General features: G+C 36.0%; 1 protein-coding gene across 1 annotated transcript in view; it reads left to right on the top strand.

The window, feature by feature from the left end:
* Positions 1-22,628, top strand: part of LOC108234907 (leucine-rich repeat transmembrane neuronal protein 4) — a 67,375-nt gene extending 44,747 nt beyond the window's left edge. The window contains exon 3 of the mRNA XM_017414517.3: positions 20,968-22,628. The gene's annotated coding sequence lies outside the window, so the exon portion shown is untranslated. The remainder of the gene's footprint in view (positions 1-20,967) is intronic.
* The last annotated feature ends 621 nt before the right edge of the window (positions 22,629-23,249 follow it).

Here is a 23,249-nt window from a genome sequence, read left to right as displayed (position 1 = left end):
TATATATATATATATATATATATATATATATATATATATATATCTGTCTGTTGTCTATGTGCATATGAACTGTCTGTAATTATGCGTAGCCTGATTTGTGTGTTAACATCACTGCATGAACCTGTCAAGGCAGATTTTGTCTCACTTTTTATAGCAGATAAATGTGAACAATGAGGCCACCAGCTTGCACTGAAAATTGCACTTATCTCACATTGTCAAGCTTTTAATATGCACTCCTTTCAATCTATGCACTTTTCTTGGTAAAACTTCTTCCCCAAATAATTTGATTGCTGACAGTTTGTTTAAAGATTCACGTCGATCACAGCAGCTAACATGGCTTTGAGTCTCTAGTTTCAAGTAGAGATTAGGATCAGGTCAAAGGTTTCACTTTTTTCTCATTCTCCACTCACATGCTTTCTTTCTTTCTTTTAATTTTTAAACCTGAAGTCCACACCTCAGACTGACAGTAATGCAAGTCACATCATTTGAGATTTATTGGATTCTGCTCAGATCCCTGTGGAGCCACAGGAGGCTTTCTAAACTTTCTTTTCTCAGGTGCCTGAATGCTTCCAAAGACCGCGATACAGACTTTGATGTGTAAAACGTGTCAGTGGATATCTTCTTTTAGCCAAAAGCAAGATCAGAAATACAAGAGATGAATACAGTGACAAAAATCCTGTGCCACCGCTGCTATCAAACTTGTGTGATACAATGTTTTCTCTCTGCTTTGGTGCACAGTCACACATGTTGAGCAGGTGAAGACAATTTAATGACAGTGCAATTATCCACTGTTCTGGGGCTGCAGCAGCATGTAAAGACAGCATGATTAAAGCTGCTTGTTGTATTTGAGCCCTTTAGGGAAGTGACATGCACGGCTCCAGTGACTCTGAAATAAAAGCAGAACCATTCATCTTGAAGATCAGTTCTGAGGAAATGACAGTTTGGGACTACTAAAAGTGGGGCAACACAGTTTCTTTGTTTGACAGGGAGAAGAATGACAAGATAATGTAATTCCATGCTGCAGCTACTGTGTCACTGCTCTGGCTTCACGCCACTTCGCTCGAGTTGCATTAATATCCTCCTGCAATTTTCACATCTCATCACCGAGGATGAATCTTCGCTGCGCCTTGGCCCTTAACATCAACCCGATCCTCCCAGTGAAGATTGTTCCTCTGTAGAAATATCACAGGAGGCCAACAGCTGGCTGCGGTTAATCTCTTGCCGCCTCCCAGCTTCACCCGCATCAATATTGGACAAGTCTGTTCAAGTTCACTGACAGATGGCCGTCCGCTAGGCCTCTTTTTGAGCCAGGGACCAAACAAAACAAGACAAAACCAAAACAGATCTTTTTTTCCCCCTCCAATTTTGTTTTACATTGAATGTTTTGCACAATCAGTTGTTATCACCCCCTGCTGAAGAGTGAAAGCAGATAATAATGTTTTTGCCCATGTCTGTGTGTGTCTGTCTGTTTATTACCAAAGCCAGTTGACTTTAAAAAATGACTATAACTCAGCCAAATTTCCAGACACTCTTCTATAATTTGGTGTGGTAGTAGCTGAGACTGATTCACGACACACATTCTGAGGAATTGCACAGGATTTCTGTTTAACCTCCTAAGACCCAAACTCTAGCATGGTATGCATTTTTTATTTTGCTTAGTTATTTGGGACATGATGAGAGTAAAATGAAATATTTATTTTATTATCTTTTATAATGCAGTCTATGAGAAAAATGATGTCCACATATGTGGACGCATTGTCCTAGGAGGGTAAAATTTTGCCATTTTATATTTAGAATCAACTCTGTCTGCTGTCAAAATATCTTATAAAACACGGGAGATATAGATTTTTTAACTTTCAGGAAATGATCATTGGCTTTACATTTGCAACTGATTAACTTTTGGAGCCAGTCCAGTTTAAGATGGTCACCATAGCGTAATGATCTTGGGGAAAAAAATGGCTCTAATTTAGTCATTTTACTGATGTTGATCTAAAATGTGGTGTGAAAGTAGCTGAGAGTCAGTCACAGCACATACTCCAAGTACTAATTGTGCAAGATTTTTGCTTAAAACTTTAGGCAACCCTATTTGTCTGTTAGCAAAATTTTTCATAAACCACCAGATAAATTTTAATTTTAATTTTACAGTATTGCATGAGACAAGCACAACAATATTTTCAAAGTTTGACTAAAACAGCTACAACTCTTTCTGGTCTTAGTCTAAAAACTCAAAAAAGGCAGTGGCTGATATGCATTGCTTCAAGGAATGCTAAGCCTGTTTCAAGCAATCATAAATACAAAAATACAGTCCTGAATTCTGGATGCCTTTAATGCGTGTGACTGCTTTGGTGAGGTTTTTATCCTTAAAGATTTGAGGTCAGAGTGACAACTGGTAGGGATTGTCACATAAACCATCAGGTGACATACACAGACACACATGCATGTGTAATACTCACAATCTTCCACTGTATTAAGAGTTCGACATACAGCCCATTCTGTGGAGTTATCACCATGGAAACTGGACAGGAATGAAAAGCCGTTCTGTGGTGGTTGGAACAATGGCATCACAACATCTGAGGTCCCACAGTACATCGTGACATTTATATGAGATGGTTTAGCACAGTGCATAAACTTTATCTGTCGGCTCGTCTGAACTGAAAAAGAAAAAAACACTGCAGTTTCATGTTTTGATTTGTGTGTACCCATTTCATCACCACAGAGTCTATGCAGTTCAGCTTGATTTGAAGGAAGGGGCCTGTAAATAATAAAAGTAAACGTAACAATCGTTGTTCACCTAAAAAAAAATTAATACTCTCTTCATTTCTTCTTCAAACGCTCCTGATTGTGGTCAATTTGCTGTGTGTCAAAGTCAGCTGTTTCAGGGCTTCCTCAAAGTCTGGACAAAAAAGTCAAAAGTTTTTGAAGAAAGTTTTAAGTGTGCCGAATGCAGCTGCTGCCTAAAATACCCAAATAAATAGATTTCTATAAAGCTCAATAATAACTTATTTTTATTATATTCTCAGATGACATAATGTGCATGTTTTTATTTATAAACTGTATAAAGAGAAAGAAAATAAAAACAACAAATCAAAAGAAATGGTAGAGCTGCGGCAAGTGGCTCATTAGGGTCACCATGGTAACCACACACCTGTGTCTACCACTCCCTGACAGTGCTCTCAGACAGGCAGACATGCAGAGTAGAAAGTAAGACCCACACTCTCTGTATGAAAACTTTGAGTTATGTTGAAAAACATCATGAAGCATCTTGCAGAAGTATCTGTTCATCATGCATGTAAACCTTTATTTGCCTGCAGTGTTGTCTATAGATAAAAATACATTGCAGTGAAAAGCAAAATTTAAAAAAAAAATGTCTATCAACTATGAAATACTAAAAAAAGCCACCAATGACATGTAAATAAATAAAGTTACATACAAACAGCTACAATAAAAATAGCTATAAATTATTTATTAAAATTTGCGTAAACTAATTTTTAAAACAGTTGGTAGATGAACAGTTTCTGGGAAAACATTCCCTAGTTTAGTGCTTTTATATTGTAATAAATCATGGTTTTTACAAGTGATTTTATTTCCACTTGTGAAAGGAAAATTTTTCACTTAGTAACAATGGAAGTCAATGGAAGTTTAGGGGTTTGCACTGCACCAACCATAAGTCCTATACTGATGAGAGACGCACTGAAGAAAAAAAGAAAGAAATTTAAAAATGTTTTAATGCCATGATTCTCTTTTGGTGGGTCACAGACCTGTTTTCAGTGGGTTGCAGAGCTTTGCTTGGGCAAAAAAATGCAAAGAAAAAAACATTGTTTTGAATATTATGTTAGTCTTATGGTTAATGCTTGAATAAGTGACTGAATTAGTTTAATAAGATATTGTTTGGTATATATTCAATAGGTGGGTATTCAGCTAAAGATTTTGAGTCTGTTTGAAACTACTTTTCAATTTCATGTTTGTGTGTGTAAAACAGTGATGAGCCTGTTTAAAAAAGCCTGAAGTTACTAAAGTGAAAAGTGTTAGTTTTAATTAAGATGCAAGTAACTGAGTGTAAAAGAAAAGTGGAAAGTTTGTGGAACTAATTAGAGGGTGTGTACAAAAATGTGGAAAGTTTAGGCAGCTCAAAAGTTAGTGCTCAACATCTTCACACTAAGCTGAACATTTTGTTGTAAAATCTTCAACTCCAATTGTGCAAAATGAAAAAAAAAAACATGAAAGAAGTAAAAACGCCTATTTATTTTCAGAAAGTCACTGTTTTGGTGTATTTTTGACATGGGTTTTTTCCAAAGCTGCAAAAGACGTAGCAAATCACAAACCATGATGGAAATGAAAAAATACTTCTTTGCAGACTACAAAGCCCTAAAAGCTGATTTACCTCCAGTTTCCTTGTGTGTTAGTATCCAGGTAACCTTGCAAATTAAAGAGAATTTATAACTGCAGAGCTTACTATGTCAAATTTGCAGTCAATGAAAAAAACTATGTGCAAAGTTAAAAATGTTCTCTGCAGAGACAAAAATCACACTGCTAGTTCGACAGAAGCCCTTTAACCTTTTCTTTTTTACGTGCAGCACTCAGCTTCACTTATCTGTCATTGCATTTACTGCTGTCATTTCAAGACGCAGACGGCAGGTTTCAGTTCAAAAGACGCTGAGCATGACAACAAGACAGATTTTTTTATGCTCAGCAACTTTCCCAGAACCTGAAAACGGGTTCTTGGAATTTACACACAGGTAATTTATAGATTTTAATCAGCTTAAGTTGATATAACCTGCCTTGCAATTTTCCTTTGTATAATGGAAGAGAAATAAGAGTATGAATCTTTCTGTAAATAAGATTATGAAGGCGGTAAAATATTGAAGAAAACAACCCAGACTATTTATAGGACTACGGTCGGGGTTTACAAGCAAAGCCATGCAGCCAGCTTGAGTTTTATGAATGCAAACTTTACAAGGCGATAGTATGCAATTTTTGTTTACTTTCCCCCCTTACCATTCCCAGGTGGCAAAAGATATTTGCTAATTAGGTTTGAAAACATGTTTGCTGTTTGACAGGAGTCTTGGCATCACAATCAATGTTGCTGATTTGCTGCATCCCTTCTTGGTCTGAAGTCTCTTCTGCAGCTCACTGAGCTAATATGTCGTGAGTTATATGAATGTCTCTAAACAACCAGAATGCTCCAGCGCAGTTCGTCTCCACAGCACTTCTTCTCTAAGTAACAGCAGTGCAGGAAAACATAAAAGTGAAATTTGCTGAAAACTAATAATCTGTCTGATGCACAAGTCTGGTATTTGTCCGTGTTTTCTAAAAGCTGTCTCATCAATGGATGCCAGGTGAAAAATAGATTGTTTGAGTGCTAAACAAAAACAGGACGATTACGTTAGAGGTATGTTTTGAGTCGTTTGTAGCCTCCAGAGTTTATATTTCTATGCCCCAAACCTCACTGAAAAATTAGGAAGTGACCCATCTTTGCTTGAGTGTTTATCCTCCCTCCATATTTGTAAATTCAGTGGTGATCCCCAAATTAACCTCCAGCAGTAACATACTCCTTCTACTTTTTATTTTCTGTTTTTATCTTCTAAACTCAGCATACCTGTTATTTAAAATAAAATGTGGAAGCTGTGAGCAAACCAGCACACTTCTGATGTCCTGGAATACCGGCAGATTCACAGTGTTCAGATATTTTAAGCATAAGACAGACCCAAACTTTCTGCAACTGCAAAATCTTCCTATCAAACAAAAGTCTCTCTCCGTCTTCTGAAGCAGCCCTCAGCACAATCAGTAAGCATTCCATCTTAACAAAAGTGACTGTATTATTGCCTTATCCATTACACCCTCCTCTGTCAGGCAGGTCTGTCTTTCACATCTTTTTCTAAACTGAATAAATTATCTGAGATGTGCAACATTAGCTCAGCATCTCATGTGGACAAAGCAAGGCTTTAGAAACTCCAGAGATCCATTAAACAATGAAATAGCTTGGACACGGTGTGCTGAATCCTTTTTAATCTTTTTTTTTTTTAGAGTAACCAAGAGCACAGTGCCTATTTAGATGTTATTTTCTTAGAAAGTCTTAAACATTCCCTTTCTCACATATGGTATGAATTGTTACCTTTCATTTAGTAATTCAGTGTTTTTTTTGTTTATTTGTTTTTGTTTTAGAAATGGAAATGGAGTTATTTTATGAACATGCATTTTCATTAAGATGAACTGTTTATCCTTGTCTGCTCAGAGTATTCTCTATTAAGATCCTACAATGCTCTCCAAGGTTTACACACCTTATTAGACTGTGGCGACTGCAGCAAGTTTGAAAAACCTCCTTCGGTGTGGAGGTACAGTCATGATGCTGCAGCGTTCTGAGGACTTACTAAATAGGTTGGTCCCATCAGCATAAAAAAAGATGGGCAAAGAGTTGCTGCTGCCTCCTGTTGTTCAAAATGTGTTAGTATCTGTGCTTTTTGAGTTGTTTTTTGGTGATCTTCTGTGTTGGTTTGATGATTTTGTTCTGTTTTCTGATCTTTCTGTTTAAGTTTGTTCCCTGTGTTTCTTTTTTAAATTTTCTTGTGTAGTTTTGGTTTCTTTTTAAAATTTTCTTGTGTAGTTTTGCTCCTTGTACTCTCCTTGCTTCCTGTGCCATCACTCTTCCTTAGTGTCTTGCCAGTCAGCCTGCCACACCCACTTCACCTGTTCCCTATTACCTCTCATCTGTTGTTCATCTTCCACTCACCCTCAGCCCTTTATATTCAGTTTCTGACATCTCCTCCTCACTGCTACAGTCAGGTTCAGCTCCTTATGTCTCCCTGTGATCTCCTGAGCTTGTTTATTGTGACTTTTTGCTGCCTCGTCAGCCTTTTGTTTTTGTTAACCTTAGTAAATCAGTTAGTTCTTTGAAACTCCTCTTGTCCGCCTGTATTCAGGGTTCATCCTACAAACCTGATAAAATTAAAGCCAGAACAGCTTGGTTTATGGGCACTGTCATGTTGTATTTTTGCAGCCAAAGTCTGTTTGGATGCAGGTCTGTGAGCTGCATCTTCTCCATATATATATATATATATATATATATATATATATATATATATATATATATATATATATAAATGGCTGGCCCTTAATCAAGTTTTTAATTTTAGCCGCTTGTAAAAATGAGTTTGACCCCCGAGTTAGAAGGTCATACAGCTTTAACAAGAAGTTAAAAGATGGTGTGTGGTTGATGCACCACTTTAAAGTCTAAAGAGATTCATGAGAAATCCGACAGGAGAGATGCCAAAGAGTTGAGCTTGAGGCTAAAGCATTTATTTCTTTTTAAAATATTGTTAAAATCTCCTCTTGTGAGATGAGCGTTTCGATACACACCCACCCCTGTGTCTATTAATATATGTCGATGGTTTGCCCCTGTTATTTTCCATACATATGATAATAAACCACCACAACCTTGCTATAGAAGTCTTGTGCATGTTCACAACCACTGTGGACCTATCATGCGTAATTCACTTTATTCTTAATACACACGTGAAGATCTCACAGAAACCCTGCAACAACCGCCCACATTCTGGCTGATTTTTTTACATTGTTGAGGGGTCATCCTTCATTGTGAAGGGGGACATACCCTCAGCTTATTTACATGTAGTTATAGGCAATGAGCTTACATGTGATGTAGAAAGGCTTTCATTTTCACATTGTTTTAAACAGTTGGCATTATACACATAAAATCATAGAGACCTACTCTGATTTATTTAGCCTTCTTGATGAGCATCTTAGATGAACATCATGATCTTTTCACAGACAACACAAAGCCAGTTTTCTTAAGAGAAATATGCAAGGGAAAGGGAAACGTGATCATGAAAATAAGAATAAAAAAAGAAAGAAAAAAGTGCTTAGTGAGTAATCCAGCAACAATGGAATAAAGGAAGATGCCTGAAAGCTCCGGAGAGTGGAAATAAACAGCAGAGGTGGGTGTTAATTATGTATGGTTTCATCGTTAAGAGTGACCTCTTTTTTTACGCAGAAGTACAATATAATTACTTCAGCTCCAAGTTTATTTTAACTGCCTGAGGAGAAAGTTTACGGCTTTGAAATATAACAGAGATGTTTGGAATAAAATCCAGAGGATTTTTTTTTTTTTTTTTTACATTTTTCAGGATCTGGAGGAGAACTGTTCAAAACAATTTCTAGGCCAGTTCAGAGCCATAAAAGGATGTTATTATATTTTCCACCAGAAATCAAAGTTGGCTCATGTAACTAGTGTTTAAATTAAATAACACAAGCCCTGGCTTCTTTCATCCATACATACCAAAAACCAATGATTTACATTTTATCTTATAAATCATTTCCCCAGAGGACACATCGGTACATCATCTGGCTCGCTACCAAACCACATCTCTCCTGGCCTTTGTCTACATAAAAACATTTAAAATATAAATAAAATGACATAAAAGATTAAGAAGGTACCCTCTTCTGCCTTGCATGTTTTCTGCTTTGAAGAAATCCGCAACACAAGAGTCATCCCAAACAATCCTCGTTGTGTGTTGGAAAGAGTTGTTATTATTATTTTTATTTATTTGTAACAATTTATTTTACTCATGAAAACCATAAGGAAAGAAACAATGTCAGAAAAAGGATGGGGGAAACAAAAACAACCAAACAACCAAACAAACAAAAACAATTAAAAAAAAGATTTTTACAAAAAAATGGCAAAAAATTGCACACAATAGGTTACGGACGAAAAGGGGTGAGAAGAAGTATAAACTTATTTAATCCAACTCCTTCTACATCAGTTGTCAATAGTAATAGTAATTATCTATAGTAATCTTGCTTGTTTAAAATATAAACTTCAATACAATATTTTATAGAACATATTTGTTACATAAGACAGATGTTATACCTGTCAACAATTTTTCATGACCCATAATTATATCTCTATCTGCATACACACTCATGTACATATACACACATATATTTTTGATTGTGAATATTAAGTAGTATGAATAGCAATTTGCTAAATAATCATTTAATTCATTATGAATGATACAGACTGCTTTTTTCTGGAGAATAAAGTGACTGTAATTTATAGTTTTACTGTTGTTGCCCCAGATCTCTGAACAGTAGCTCAGACATGGTGAAACCAGGGAACAGTAGATAGTATGAAGTGACTTTTGATCTAGTACCTGCTTTGCTTTGCTTAGTTCTGCAAAACTTCTTTATATTTTGGGATGAATGTATTTAACCTATGCTTTCCTACTACGTCTATCATCTACAATTATTCCAACAAATTTGATTTTATTGACTCTTTCAATGTCAACTCCATGTATTTAAAACATTAGACTATTTAATTTGCCATTTCCAAATAATATTATTTTAGTTGTATTTGGGTTTAGTGATAGTTTGTTTATATCAAGCCAAATCTTCCATTTATTACCAATATTTTTATTAATATCATAATATTAGTAACTAGCACCTCTATGCTAATTTTATATGAAAATAATTGTATTTCTATTAATAAAATACAGAAACTTTAATTACTTAATTACATGTTTAATATCATGCAACAAATTGTTTTTTTTTTATTTTATCTTATTTTTTTTTGCATCAACAGATAAAGCATGATAAAACGAATCCTCAATTAAAAAAAAATCCCCTGAAAAAAGAAAATAAAACGTATGTTACAGAATAAAAGCAGCCTTTGGCTTTATGTGTGAGACGTCTAATTTCTTTCATTAATTAACAATGAGCAAGTAAATAAATATTAAAGAATATTGTGCTGTGATAACATCAGATTTCTAAATAAACAGCCATGACCTCAGAGGCAACATGTTTTTTAATTTTTGATTTTTTTTTTTTTTTTGAACTGCAGTTTTTACCGTCTGTTTTGACAGGCGGCGGCAGCCCAAACTGTGTGAGGAGGGATGTGTGCTCGCAGGAAAAGTGTGGGAGTCTAAAGGGAGAGAAAAGCAATGAATGAGGGAGAATGAACCACACAATGAATTGCACATCTATGACTCTCACTGAATGTGGAACACCTTCTATGTTTCTTTGCCTCTACATTCAGGTTACCTGTGTGTACGTGTATGAGAAAAGGCCACGCAGGGACTCCCAAACTGTCCATCCAGTAAATAACAGTAAATCCTAGCATGCATCGCCAACATTGATGAGCAGAAAATGGGATGAGCAGCATTAGGAGGAGATAAATCCCCACATCTGAAGGATTATGGTTATTTTGACAAATGTGAAATGCTTTTCACATAGAAATGTAATTACATGGTGAATATTAAAGTCAGCAAAAGATGATCTTTCTGAAATTCTAGCACTCTCTGTCTCAATTTGCACAACTTTCAGCTGTCTTTCAGATGGATGTCAGTTTTCTCGTTTCTTCTTTAGGGAGATGAAAACATTCTGTGTGACTCATGTTGCGTAATTTATTTAATATGTTAATGAGAACGAATTGCTCCTTTGCCTTTTTAGTTTGCTGTATTTCCTAATATGCGTTTGAATGTTGAATATAATTTAGTTGTTTTTGCTGGTATTATGAAACTACTTGTGTGGAAGATGGGTCCTTGAAGTAAAAAAAAAGATGGGAGAGCAATAGATGGATAAATGCACAGTAAAAGACGTATAAACATGATGAATAAATAAACACATGCAAATCAAAAGCCTAAGAAAATGAAAAATATATAAAGGATAAAACAAATAAAAACATCGAAGGTAACGTTAACCTTTTCCAATCATCAGCTGAACTATTTTTCTATAGAATCTCACGCCACAATCAGGCTCATAGTGGTTAAGATAGCGGCTATAAGCAGACAACACAGAGCTTTGAAAACAAGCTGTAGAATAATTTAATTAAATTAGCTCTCAGGTCAACACAGTAACTAGAAACATAATAAGCCATTTTGCATTGAAGGAAAGCAAAAATACATACAGTTTCTAAGTATTTTGTGGTGCTCCCCTTCTCATTGTCTGCATTCTCTGGACACTGTATACCATGGAGCACTAAGGGTTTTTTTTTTAAACATTAAAATACTTACTCACCATTGGTCACTCTTTTTAGTATAGAAACCAAAGCAAAAAATGCATTTAAATTGAGATTCAAGAAGAATATTGATAACAGGATTGCAATAATTGTAAGTTACGAAAAATCACTGAGTGCTTTTGGGTTTTTGAAAAGAGACCCATATATTTTTAATAGTGACAAGATTTTCCACCTTTTTCCTGTTGATAAAGCATCCGTTTTTTGTTTCTTTCATTCAGTCTGATGGTTGACTCTTCTCATACAAGCAAAGAGATGGTGATAATAAGATGTGGCTTCTGAGACAGAGAGACAGTTGACTCGCAGATTTCTACCAAAATAATTTATTCTGAAGTTACAGATGGTATAAACGTTGCTGTCAGCATGGGTTTGTGTGCAATTTGAACATTTTCTTTGACATTTTAAACACTGCATTGACTTATTTGGTTTACCTTTGTACTATATCAGTTGTTAAGTGAGATTTTGGACATAAATATAGTTTTTTTCTAAATTGTCTTTATTTATTAGGGTTATTGAAGAATAAGGAATAGTAATAATAGCTTTTACTTGATTAAGATGGAAATTTTAGATGTAAAATCTATCTTAACAATGCAAATATGTGCACACTACAGAATATTTTGACCAGTCTAATTAAGTTTACTTGTTATCAGCTTTGTGCCTGTGTCACCCATCCTGAAATCATTTTTCAATTAATCTATGCTCGGCGACAATCAGAGAAGGGGGTCTTGTGGTCATTATCATGCCATTCAGCATCCAGGGGTGTGTTGCCTGTAGGCAGAGATGATAATAGAGGGTTGTCTGTGCTCTCTTGCTGCAACATTGACCAATGAGTGAATTATCCAGCTGACAGAGAGCAGCAGCACAGCTCAGGCCGAGGATGTTGTTAATATGCCAATGAGAGCTTGTGTCTTCTGTGCTCGTCTGAAGCATCCTGGCATGATGCAGCTGCCTGTCACCTAATTAGGAATCATTTAGCAGCGGCTTGACCTACATTTGCCGCATTGCAAAGGGGGACCACCTATGCGAATGCTTTCATTAGCAATCGAAAGCTAACAGCATGAAAATTAAAATTAATTGCTGTGTACTGCGTCACACAAGTGCACATCATTGTCCCTTTCCACTTTTGCAGGAAATCTCTTCGGAGGGATCGGAGGGTTTTATAGAAAACTCTGGGACTTTTCCCACAAAACAGAAAATAGGAAATAAAAGACTTTCTGCCATTACAGTTCTCTTCTCTGAGAGAAATAGTTTTGCATGGCTCTTGTTTGTCAAGTTAGATACAGTATCACAATTTTCAATGATTACAAGCAACCCACAAATCTTTAAAACTCATTAACTATTTAGATTTTTGTCTTTTGCTCAATATAAAAACCCTCTGTTAAGTCAGCTTATTTAAATGTTTTATATCCTGATTTTTGTCTTTTTGCTATGAGCTGAATAATAAACAGTTCTACAAGCAGCAGCATACATTGGCGTAGCTCATGGTATATCAAAGTATATAGAGCAAACCGCCTGTTCACCTACCTGTACATTCTGTTCTGCATAATATTCTGCATGATTTTATGTCTTCTAGACTAGCAGTCCTTGGCTTTGTTTGTTTTATTAATTTTAGACATAAGTCTTGATTTTCAGAGTAAAGAGAACCCAGACCCAGGCAGACTGTGTTAGCAGTATTTTAAAGTCAAATTATTTGGATAGATGAAGTGACTCATTCAGACAAAAAAATATTTTCAGAATTTCCAACAACCTCACATGGTACAGCTAATGAACTGTTAGTGCAGAGTGGAGCCCAATTTGTGTAAACTGGGAAAATAAAAAGCAGCTCCACAGAAATTCATTCTCTTCAATTTTTTTATACAGTTTTGTTTGCTTTCGGGTTTGTAAAACAGCATGCTTTGCTTTTCATTTTTGTGATTTCTAATTTAGTATCTTAGTGAAAGTTAAAGAATGCATCTGAGCTCAAAAGCTCTGAAAGTGTTGTTTAACAACAAACTTTATCTGCATCCAAGTACAATAAAGTAGACAATAAACTACAAGCTAATATTTAAGATCAGCTCCACTTTGAGGTGAAATAACATTGGTGCACGTGAGCAGCAGGTGGTGTTTTGGGCCAGTTTGTTCAGGAGATATTGATCCTAGGAGAATATGTTCAACTTCACTGAACTTCACATCATGCTCTGTACAAAAACGAATATCGGCTTGTAGACTTATTTTTCTGCAACATCAACTCAGAGGCCCACAACTGCAGCACTCACCCTGGTGTTCTTCTCAGAGTCAAGTCCTAAGTAGAGATGATAAAACATTAGCAAAAAAAAAGAGTTTAGTATTGAGTTAGCAAGAATTTAAATGGTTAAAATATCAGTTAATAAAAAAAGTCAATTTGGTTTTTGGGTCTGCAAACTGTAGTTTAGCCCCCTGGCTGTGCAGACATCTGCTACTGCTGTATATTGAAGAAAGCCATCTACGGGCTTATTAGAGTACAAGATCAATTTTCATATGAGGATGATCGAAGGGGCTTCTCCTGTTACTTCTTTTTTTCCCTTTCAGTGCTATGTAGTTATTAAAGACAAGCAGCAGAAGTTGCATAACTATGAGAAAATCGTATTAGTGCCCCATAAACATGGGAGATAGACAGGCTTTTATTGCTCACTGCCAAAAGGCAAAAGAGTTATAAAATGTTTTTGCTTGGGTGTGTGTGTGTTAGTTTGTCGCATTAGTAAAATATCTCATAAACAACTGGACAGATTTTAATGAAATGGAGAGAAAGTTAATATTACCCTTGACCTTTACAAGGTATTAACTATTGAAGTCAACTCAGTTCAAGATGGCTGCCACAAATAACGATTTAACAGATATTGAGCTAAAATTTGGGGTGTTTGTAGCAGAGAATCTTCCCCAACACATACCTTAAACAAGGTCTGTTCTTAAAACTTTGCCATTAGTGATTGAATTTAATTTTGTCTATCTGTTAGTAAATTTTACAGATATTGATCCAAAAATTGGTGTGGTCATAGCTGAGTATCATTCCCAACACACACTCTGAGCGATAATCGTGCCAGATCTTTGCTTAAAACCTCGACACTGACTGGTGGTGTTAACCCTATTTCTCTGTTAGCAAAATATATTATGAACCACTGGACAGATTTTAATTAAACTCTGAAATTATTTCCTGGATGTACATCTAAAACTCATTTTCTTTTGGAGTCAATCCAATTTAAGATGGCTGCAACAGCTAATCAACCTTAGGCAACACAAAAATGGCTGTAACTGAGTCAGATTCACAGATATTGAGTTAAAGTTTGATGTGGTAGTAGCAGAGACTTATCCTCAACAGAGGCTGTGAGCACTAATAAACCCCATGAAACAATGTTGCATGAAATTCTCCTTAACGTCATTTACAAGATTGGACCAAAATGTCCATACCTCTGTCACTTCTCATCAAAAAATGATCATAGTTTGAAACCTGATTAGAAAGGCAGTGGGTGAAATGCCTTCCTTCAAAGAATGCTAGCCCTTTAATTGTAACACAGAATGTTTAATTACAAGATAGACAATTAAAATAAAAATTAAGATTTTCCCCACTGTCACTTTTGCTGCTATAAAACTGATAAAGCATCATTTTCACCTATTAGACATCAGTTAGGCTATTTCTTTTATCTTATCTGACTCTCTAAAAGAACAGTAATTGATTTTTTTGTAAACATGTTTTAATTGATCCTGTTTAGTTAAAAGCATCCAGCACACTCAGTTCCAGACAAAATGTGTTGCTTCTCTAGACTCAACAGTCCTAGACAGAAGTGGCCACTACAATGCAAAATAATTTGTTTTATCCCCTGTAATTTCTCACAAGTCAGGATTTCAGTCCTTAATTCTTGCTAAAAGACAAAAGAATTTGACATGTGCATCTTTCTCAGTTTCTGTCTGCACTGCACCTTCTTTAATTTCCTTTTTTCTATTTCTTTTCTAAAATACTATGATTTTATCATCTGCACTATGTTTATTGTACATATTATTTGTATCTTTTAGTAATTAATAACCACTCCTGTGTACTTGTGTGTGTATTATGTTACCTATTGTAACATGCAGCAACCTCTAATATAATGCAAATTACATTTTTTAACTTCTGTTTATACTATAGTTGAAAAGATGATTTCTTGGGAAATTAAACACTATTGTAGATTGTTGATTGAGAGAGAAGAGAATAAGACAAAAATTTGTCATTTTATATAATAACCAGGTAAAAAATGCACTGCTGAAGAATTAACAGCGTATCTGAAGGAGACGTTTCTATGGGTAACAGCGTTTGTTCAGAGCTTTCAGTGAATTTTTCTCTCTTAAATTTCTCTGCAGAGTAAATAGGTCAAACTTTACTTTAAACAGAGTAAAGACAAGATCAGGCTGATGCCAGACGCCCACTTCATTACTCTGGACTGGATCCAGAGACTCGCTGAACGTCGACTCACACTTATCAAGGGAAAACAAGGATATTCTTGCATTCAGCATTTGTAATCAGGATTTTTGAATCTATTCTAAATTTATCCTCTGGGATATTGTTAAACTAGATTGGAAAGGGATTTCCAGAACCATTAAAGCTGAGTAAAGGTGTTGATTGTGCCACCTGCAGAATCCAGCATGGAGCGCTGAAGTCTGAGCAGATCTGCTGGCAGATATCTGAGCTGTTCGAGCCGGTGACTCACCTCTTTAAGGGCTCCGAACGTAACAGCCAGCATCTCCCCAATATTCTTGATTAAACTTGAACGCTCACTCAGTTTTGTAAGCCAAAAAGGCTTTTATTCTTCTCTTCTAAGCTGAGACATGAAACTGATCCTGTTTCAGTTTACTGCTGCTGAAATGGAGTTGTGAAGCCCGGGGAACAGGATATTAGTTTTATTGGAGCCTGTTTAAGTTGCAGTGCATTGTTTAAAACACCAAGCAGGATTAATCCCAATTTAATGACTGTCATCTGCACAGAGGTAGTCAACATCACACTCAGTGCGAAATAATGTGAAATAGATGACTTTGCTTTGAGATTTTTTTTTATCACTGGTGAACAGTCAACTAGAAACACAAATAATGAGCAGAGAAAGCTGCTAATATTTGACAAAGAAACAGTAGAAGAAAACACAATATTTTTAAAGGAAAAAGTGTTAACTTTTTTAAAAAACCCAATAGCAATTTAAAACTTACTTTTGTGGTTATCTATTGCTAACAAAATGTCAACATTTTGATGTATAAACTGTAAAAGAAAGAAAAAACCATAAGTCCTATAGCAGTGAGAGAGACACTGAGTGAAAGAAGAAAAAAATGTCTTTGTTTTGATGTATAAATTGCATGAAAAGTGTAAAGACCATGGAAAAAATGAGTTTGATTGCACATAAATTGGAATGGTTAGACAGCTCAAAGGTTAGTGTGTGATATCATCCCTCTAGGTTAAACATTTTGCAGGAAAATGTTCAAAATTCAAAAAAATTAAATTGCAGTTGTACAAAAAACGTAAAAACGTTGCCAGTTTAGTCATACAAAGTTCAGCTTTCCATTTAAATTTTGAATGATGTTTTGAGAAAATTATTCATTATTCTGTATGAGGAAAAGTTTTGCAGTTTGTTGCACTGCAGATGTACTGCTCCCAAAGTCATAACACACTACTTCATATTGAGCCTCGTGTTTCAAAGTATTTTTTTAAGTTGTGGGGGGAGCAAAAAAACAAAAATTACGGCAGAATTAAAAAAAATAACAGTTGAACAGTTTTAATGGCACTTCAGTTCTTGGCATCCTGAATAAAAAAATAATTTTAGTTTGGCAAACTGAAAAACATAATTTGTTGCCATTAAAAATGAAAAATCTTGATGCCCTAGCTTGAAGACATTTTTATTTAAGTGAACTCAGTACAGTGTTAATATATGTAGCTTTACATTTACAGTGTGACATGACAGCTCAAACCTTTTGAAACTCCACCAGCTTTGTTATTTCTTCCAGCGTTACTTCAAAGTTGGTGCTGAAAGCAACCTGAAGGGCCACAGACAACACATCAACAGTTCCACTCTGTTCAGATACCAATTATTTCTGCTGGCTTGCGGTGTGCCCTGACAGTTTGTTGGTGCATTGAACAATGCTTAGAGACAGCTTAGTAACCTCACAGGGTGCCAAGTTAAATCTAGTTGAACTTTGACCTGTGTATATGTTTGTAATATCCCTCCTGAAACAAAGGCTTCCAGCTGGGCACATGCTTCTTTCGCCTCTGAATTCTCAGAGTTTTACTTTTACACCTTAAAATAGTTCCAGTTTGTTAAAGATTTGTACAAGAGAAAAAACTGATCCCTCATTCATTTAGGTCAAAATGAATAGCATCATAAAGTGCCAATAAAGATGCGATCAAATAAGGCTCATTATTTGCGGTTCTGTAATTTCAGTGACACGTCATTCAGCAAAGCACTGCAGCGGGCAATCAGTCAAACGCATTCCACATAGATTGCATGAGCACTAATGAGTGGGCAGAGTTTTAGTGCCTGATAAGCCTTCAGATGCACAGGCTTTACTCAAACTGGACTTCATAACTGTAATTTATCTACTGACATTGTCCCAGTGTTGATGAAGGGGCACACTGCATGCGTCAATGCCCTTTGTTGCATTATTGGGCTGCTAAAATATACAGCAGAGCAAAAGATATCCAGTAACGATCATTAAAACGACTCATAATGTAAGTGTGAACTCCAAGTTTTCATTTCTTGCTTATCACTTCTACACAAACAGTTTGTATGAAAAACATTCTTATAAAGTATGATGAAGCTTTCAAAATGCTTTTGTCTTTTTGTAATGCTGCAAAACATCCATTTTATAAAATTCATACAAATAATAAAAGGCCTTGCATTCCTTTAAGGAATGATTATTGCCAGAGTTTTAGACTAACATCATCTTTTGTTGAGACGTAACAGAGTTGTAGCCATTTTAAAAATAATGTTATCTCAAATGATTTTGCAATGTTTCAGACTCAGAGTATGTGTTGTTAATGAACCTCAGCTATGACCAGGTCAAATTTAACTAAATATTTTTAAAACTGACTGAGTTAAAGCTTTTTTGTGCTGGCTAAGTTCAATAAGCTGTAGCAACCATCTTGAATTGCATGGTCTCGAAAAGTTAATCAGTTGTAGTTGTACATCCAATAATTACTTTCTTAGAGTTGGATTAAAATATATTCAGTGGTTCATCAGATATTTTGCTAACAAAACAGACAAATGAACAAACACAGACATGGGCAAAAATATTACCACCCTTTTGCTTTTGGTGTGGCCAGGCAGTATTAATGAACATAGGCTTAATGGGCCTGATCTGGAGCAAGTCAGATGAGCTTAAATGTTTCTGTTGTAGTTCTACTTTACAACAGTTATGCAAGAAAAGCTGCAGATAATCCTCTACCAGCTGTCAATGAAAAAAAAAAGAACTGTGGTAAGCTTTACTTGAAATCAGACACCCAATGAAATAGAAATTAAAAGTTATTTCATGGTAAGCAGCTCTACGTGAGTAGAATATGTGATTCCAACTTAGTGAACTGCAGGCTGAGAGTGCACTTCATGTCGGCTGCAGGGGGTGACAGTTCAGGCAAGGTGCTGGAAAAATGTAGGAACTTGCTAAAATGTTTGAGGAGGTGGCAATGAAAATAATAAAAGCGAGTAGAGTATTTTATATCTAGAGTACTTATCTCCTGTAGATTCTGTGATTTCTGATCTGTGTCACACAAACGCAACGTCATTCATGTTTCAGGTGTAGAGAGTTTTAAATGCAGACACATTAAAGCAGAAAAAGTCATTTCTGTTGACATATTAGTTGAAAGTAATTCAAATTTTTTGAAGTGGGGTTTTGTGGACATGTTATGAACAAATAATGTCTTATCTTTAAATGGGCTCAGTTTTGGAAAAATATTGATTAGTTGTGACGAGATTGGCGAGTTAATGGTGCTGCTAAGCTAATGGCTGCTATGAATTAGTATTAGTGATGCTGAGCATAGACTGTGTATATCATGTCGATGGGTGCTGAACTTGCTGAATGTATCTGTCAGCTCGTCTGGTCAGGGAAAAAGTTCTTTTTACTCCAGCGGACTGATACGTTCAGCAGCATCAGGACACTGACATGTACATGGTCTATGCTCAGCACACATACTGTAACTATATAGTTACATGGACAATGTTCGGTTGAGAAACCAGCAACAAACTAAACAAATGATGTCATGTAAAAGAGTAGAAGTTTAATATTAGTTGAGGCGTTGCTTCACACCAGTATGACATTTTTGAGAAAGAGCAGTTTTATAACCCTGTAAAACAATATAAAACGTTTGGCTATCCATTAGCCCAGCCTGGATGAAGACTTTTGACCTTTTCTACGTACTCCATGCACTATGACTAATGTCACAACTGATAAGGTGCTAACTTGTATTTGATAGAAGAACACTTCAAAAATGACCAGACTATCCCTCTAAAACATGATAATAAGGATGTATTTGTATTACTAATACTAATTCATAGCAGCTCTTGTAGCAGTGAATAGCAAACAAAGCCATTTATTGCCTAAATAACTGTTTATTTTATGGTATATCGTATGGATTTCAGCTGGAATTAAATGGAAATATTAAAAGGAGAAGGCAGGAAAGTGTTGTGGAGGCAGCAGTTGTTATTGATCTGCCAACAGCTGCTGCAGAAAGGGGGTTATTGGTTCATCTACCTAAATTTATAGAAACATTTCTGCTCACATGTTTGATTTCTTCTGTCACAATATTTAAAGAAACAAGTCCACAGTGTAGCTTTTCCCCAGACAATCTGCACCTAAAAGTTCCACATATAGTCCCACCATCTTCACCTAGCTGATTGTGCATTCAGAGGATTGTTGTTCATGAATTTTCATTAAGTCCTCTCAAGTAGTGTGCAGAGTTCAGTGGTAGAATTAGACAAAAGTGTTTTCCACTAATTTTCTTATTAAAGAGGAGAATAAACTCAGTCATGTCATTTCCTAAAAGAAGAATATAACCTTTAAAAAGATGAGGCTTTAAATTTGAGGCTCTGAATGGTGACAGCACTGTGAAATATGACAAAGCAGACAAAGCGGAAACTGAAAAGCATTTTCTAGATCAAATCAGCTTTACATAAAGCCTTTGTGATCCAATAAAACTAGTAAGCACAACAAATAGTATTTCACAATAAACGTCCCACAAGTACTTAAGGTATAAGTCAAGTTTCATCCTTCTTAAGGAAAGATTAATATATATGATGAACATCTGGAATTTGTTAGATAAAACAAAAACTTTGTGAAAATAAATGAAAATTATTTTGGTTTGTGGGACTTAGTATTCAAGCTGACAAGTTGAATAATGCACATTCAAGTGCTGCATATGCATGTTCTATTATGTATGAAAACATTTTTCCATCATGTTGCTTTGTGCATTTCCAGTTGTACGAGTGCAATCATATTTTGTGTGAAAGCATTAATATAACTCAGTATATTAATATCATTATTACACATGGATGCGATGCATCTTTTTTCTGTTTAATTGACATAATTCAGACCACACTGGCACATAAAATGAACACGGGTCTTTGAATCAGCGAAGTGCTTGTAATGTAATAAGCACTCTCTTCTAAATGGAGCCTTGACTCCATTTAAAAGAGGGCAGAAAATATGTGTGCACTCTTGCTTAAGGCTTTCATCTTGCATATAAATCACTCCAGCTCAAAGTGGGTGTTTGAGCGGCACCGATTTCAGGTCTTGGGGCACAACGCTGCCAAGTCTCCATTAATGACAGAGCTCTGCCTTGACAGCATGATGTAAATTAAGCCAATTCTTAATATTCTGAGAGCTGATAAATGTTGGCATGGAGGCTTTTCTGGCTGTTTTAAAGCCTTATATGTGACTTTGTTTTTTTTCTCCCCTTTCTATTTTCTGCTTTCTGTTCTGTCTAGATACCACGGCAGCTGAATCCCTTGACTCTGTACAGGTATGAGCAGTCAGTTCTGGATTACTGTCATGCCCACCTGTCGCTGCACCACAATGTGGGCATGGAGCCCTCCACTCCGGCGCTAGGAGGATCAGGGCCAGCCTTGTACCACCCGGGCCTAATGGCTGCTGTCCCCTCTGAGCCTGTGCTGCCTTGCCCCCAGACTAACTTCCACCATCGGTGATCCGTGTACGGCGTCGAGGCTTCGTCTCCAAACTCCTGTATTTCTGCAACACAGAATCACTGAACTGGTCAAAGGAAAAAAAAAGTTGTATGGGAGGAAACTGGGACTGGTAAAAAAAAATGCAGAGGAGACAGCTAATCTGCTGCAAAGAATTCTGGATTTAGGATAATGAAAATGAAACTACTTTTCAGTGGAAATAAAGGGGAGCAGCAGTATTGATTGGTGAGAATTTCACCTACTCAACCCAAAATGTCCTCAATTAGCAAAACATGCTGTAAAACAGTATGACTTCCCACAATCTGCCTTTCTCTCTCTCTAGGAGTATTAAAGATAATAATTTAATGATTTTTTTAATCCTATTAAACACTTTTCCTTGACTTCTCATAATCTGGGCAACCCTCTGCTGTGCAGGTGAAGTAATCAAATGATTAATGCTCCAAACAGAGCAGGGACACAATGTGATAAGCAGGCGAGTAGCAGAACAAATGAAAGAGTGGCTAAAAGCTCAAAGTTTCTCTGCTGCAGAGGTCTCTCTCTGGCTCACAGCATTTTTCATTTGGAGAAATAAGCTGCTCAGATGAAATTACGTAAACTTGGAGAAACAAGTCAGAATAAAGCAGACGGTAAACGCTGTATAAAATGTACAGCCATCCAAAATTACTGGCAGTAAGTCCAATTTGTATGGAGACTTGTGACATCAAATGTTGGTTGCATTTGAGTTAGTCTAACAAAAAAGGGAAATACAGGAAGCTGCACTGCAACGCTTTGGTATTTACTTTTTATCCCTCATTAAAATCATTCTTGTGGTTAATTGGTTTTGATTTCATTATGCATCATTAAACCAATAATCTGACTGTACACTCATAAAGCTACATGTGTGCTTCTTACAAGATGTTGCATTATAATATATGGTGAATAAACTGTGATAAATGACCAGTAACGGTATCAATCATCAAGATCAGTGGGACTGAACCACATGACTGTCTGCTGTATTTAGACATCTGAGTAGGTGGATGAAACTAGGGAGCAATGCGCTGAAGGCGAGACTGGTTAACAAGAAGATGTCTTGTTTTCGCATTAGTAACTGACCCCGGTGATAACTCTCACTTGCTTTTCTTCTACTTTTGTGACTGTGTGACCATTATCTGATGTAATAAAGTAAACTGGACTCTCTGAACTTTTATGTTGTTTCCAGGGGAAAAAAAAACTTTAAATCTATAGCTAGCAGCTCCACATTCTTTAGACACATACAGTAAAATGGACTAAGTCGGTGATGGGAGCTAAATGTTTTATGATGTTTTTTAGTTGTTTATAAACCATGCACATTGAAGCAAAATCAAAAAGTTGGAATAAACTGTCTTCATCTAATGTTGAATGGGCATCCCGTTGTTACTTGGCATACAGTGATAAATGTGGTTATAATAGCAGTTCTACCAGTTACAACTGAGACCCAGTGTTACCCAAGCTGTTTATTAAAAAATGAACATAGTAATCATGACATTACCCTGTATTACATTTCATATATTAGAGAACAATCTTGGGTGGCGCAGCAGAACAGTACTTAAAATTGTTGCCTCTCACCTAAAAGATCCTAGGTTTGAATCTGAACTGGGATCTTTCTTTGAGTGTTTTTATCTTCTCCCCATGCATGCATAGATTTTCTCTGGGTACTTCAGTTTTCCCCCACAGTCCAAAAACATATATTTTGGTATGCAATTTAGAGTTTGGTAACTCTAAATTGTCTCTAGTGTGAGTCGTTGTCTGAATAGATGGATGGACAGAAGGATGCATAGATGGAAGGAAGGAAGGAAAAATCTGGCCAAGATGACTTGTGGTAATGTCATTTCAATTGCCTTATTTTAAGGCATAACTTTATTTAGTGTCTAATTTGAACAAAATGGGACCAAAGTTTACAAAGTACTATATCGAAAATCATTTAAAACTAATGACCGAGGATTAAAGGGAATATTGTCTTTCAAATTTGGACCAATTTTTTTCAGAATGGGATAACCAGACACTACCATTTAGATCAAAATAATCTGATGTTGCTACACAATGATTCC

Source organism: Kryptolebias marmoratus, linkage group LG1 (assembly GCF_001649575.2).
Source record: "Kryptolebias marmoratus isolate JLee-2015 linkage group LG1, ASM164957v2, whole genome shotgun sequence".
In the NCBI taxonomy this organism is placed as follows: Eukaryota; Metazoa; Chordata; class Actinopteri; order Cyprinodontiformes; family Rivulidae; genus Kryptolebias; species Kryptolebias marmoratus.
This window is presented reverse-complemented; position numbering and strand designations above follow the sequence as displayed.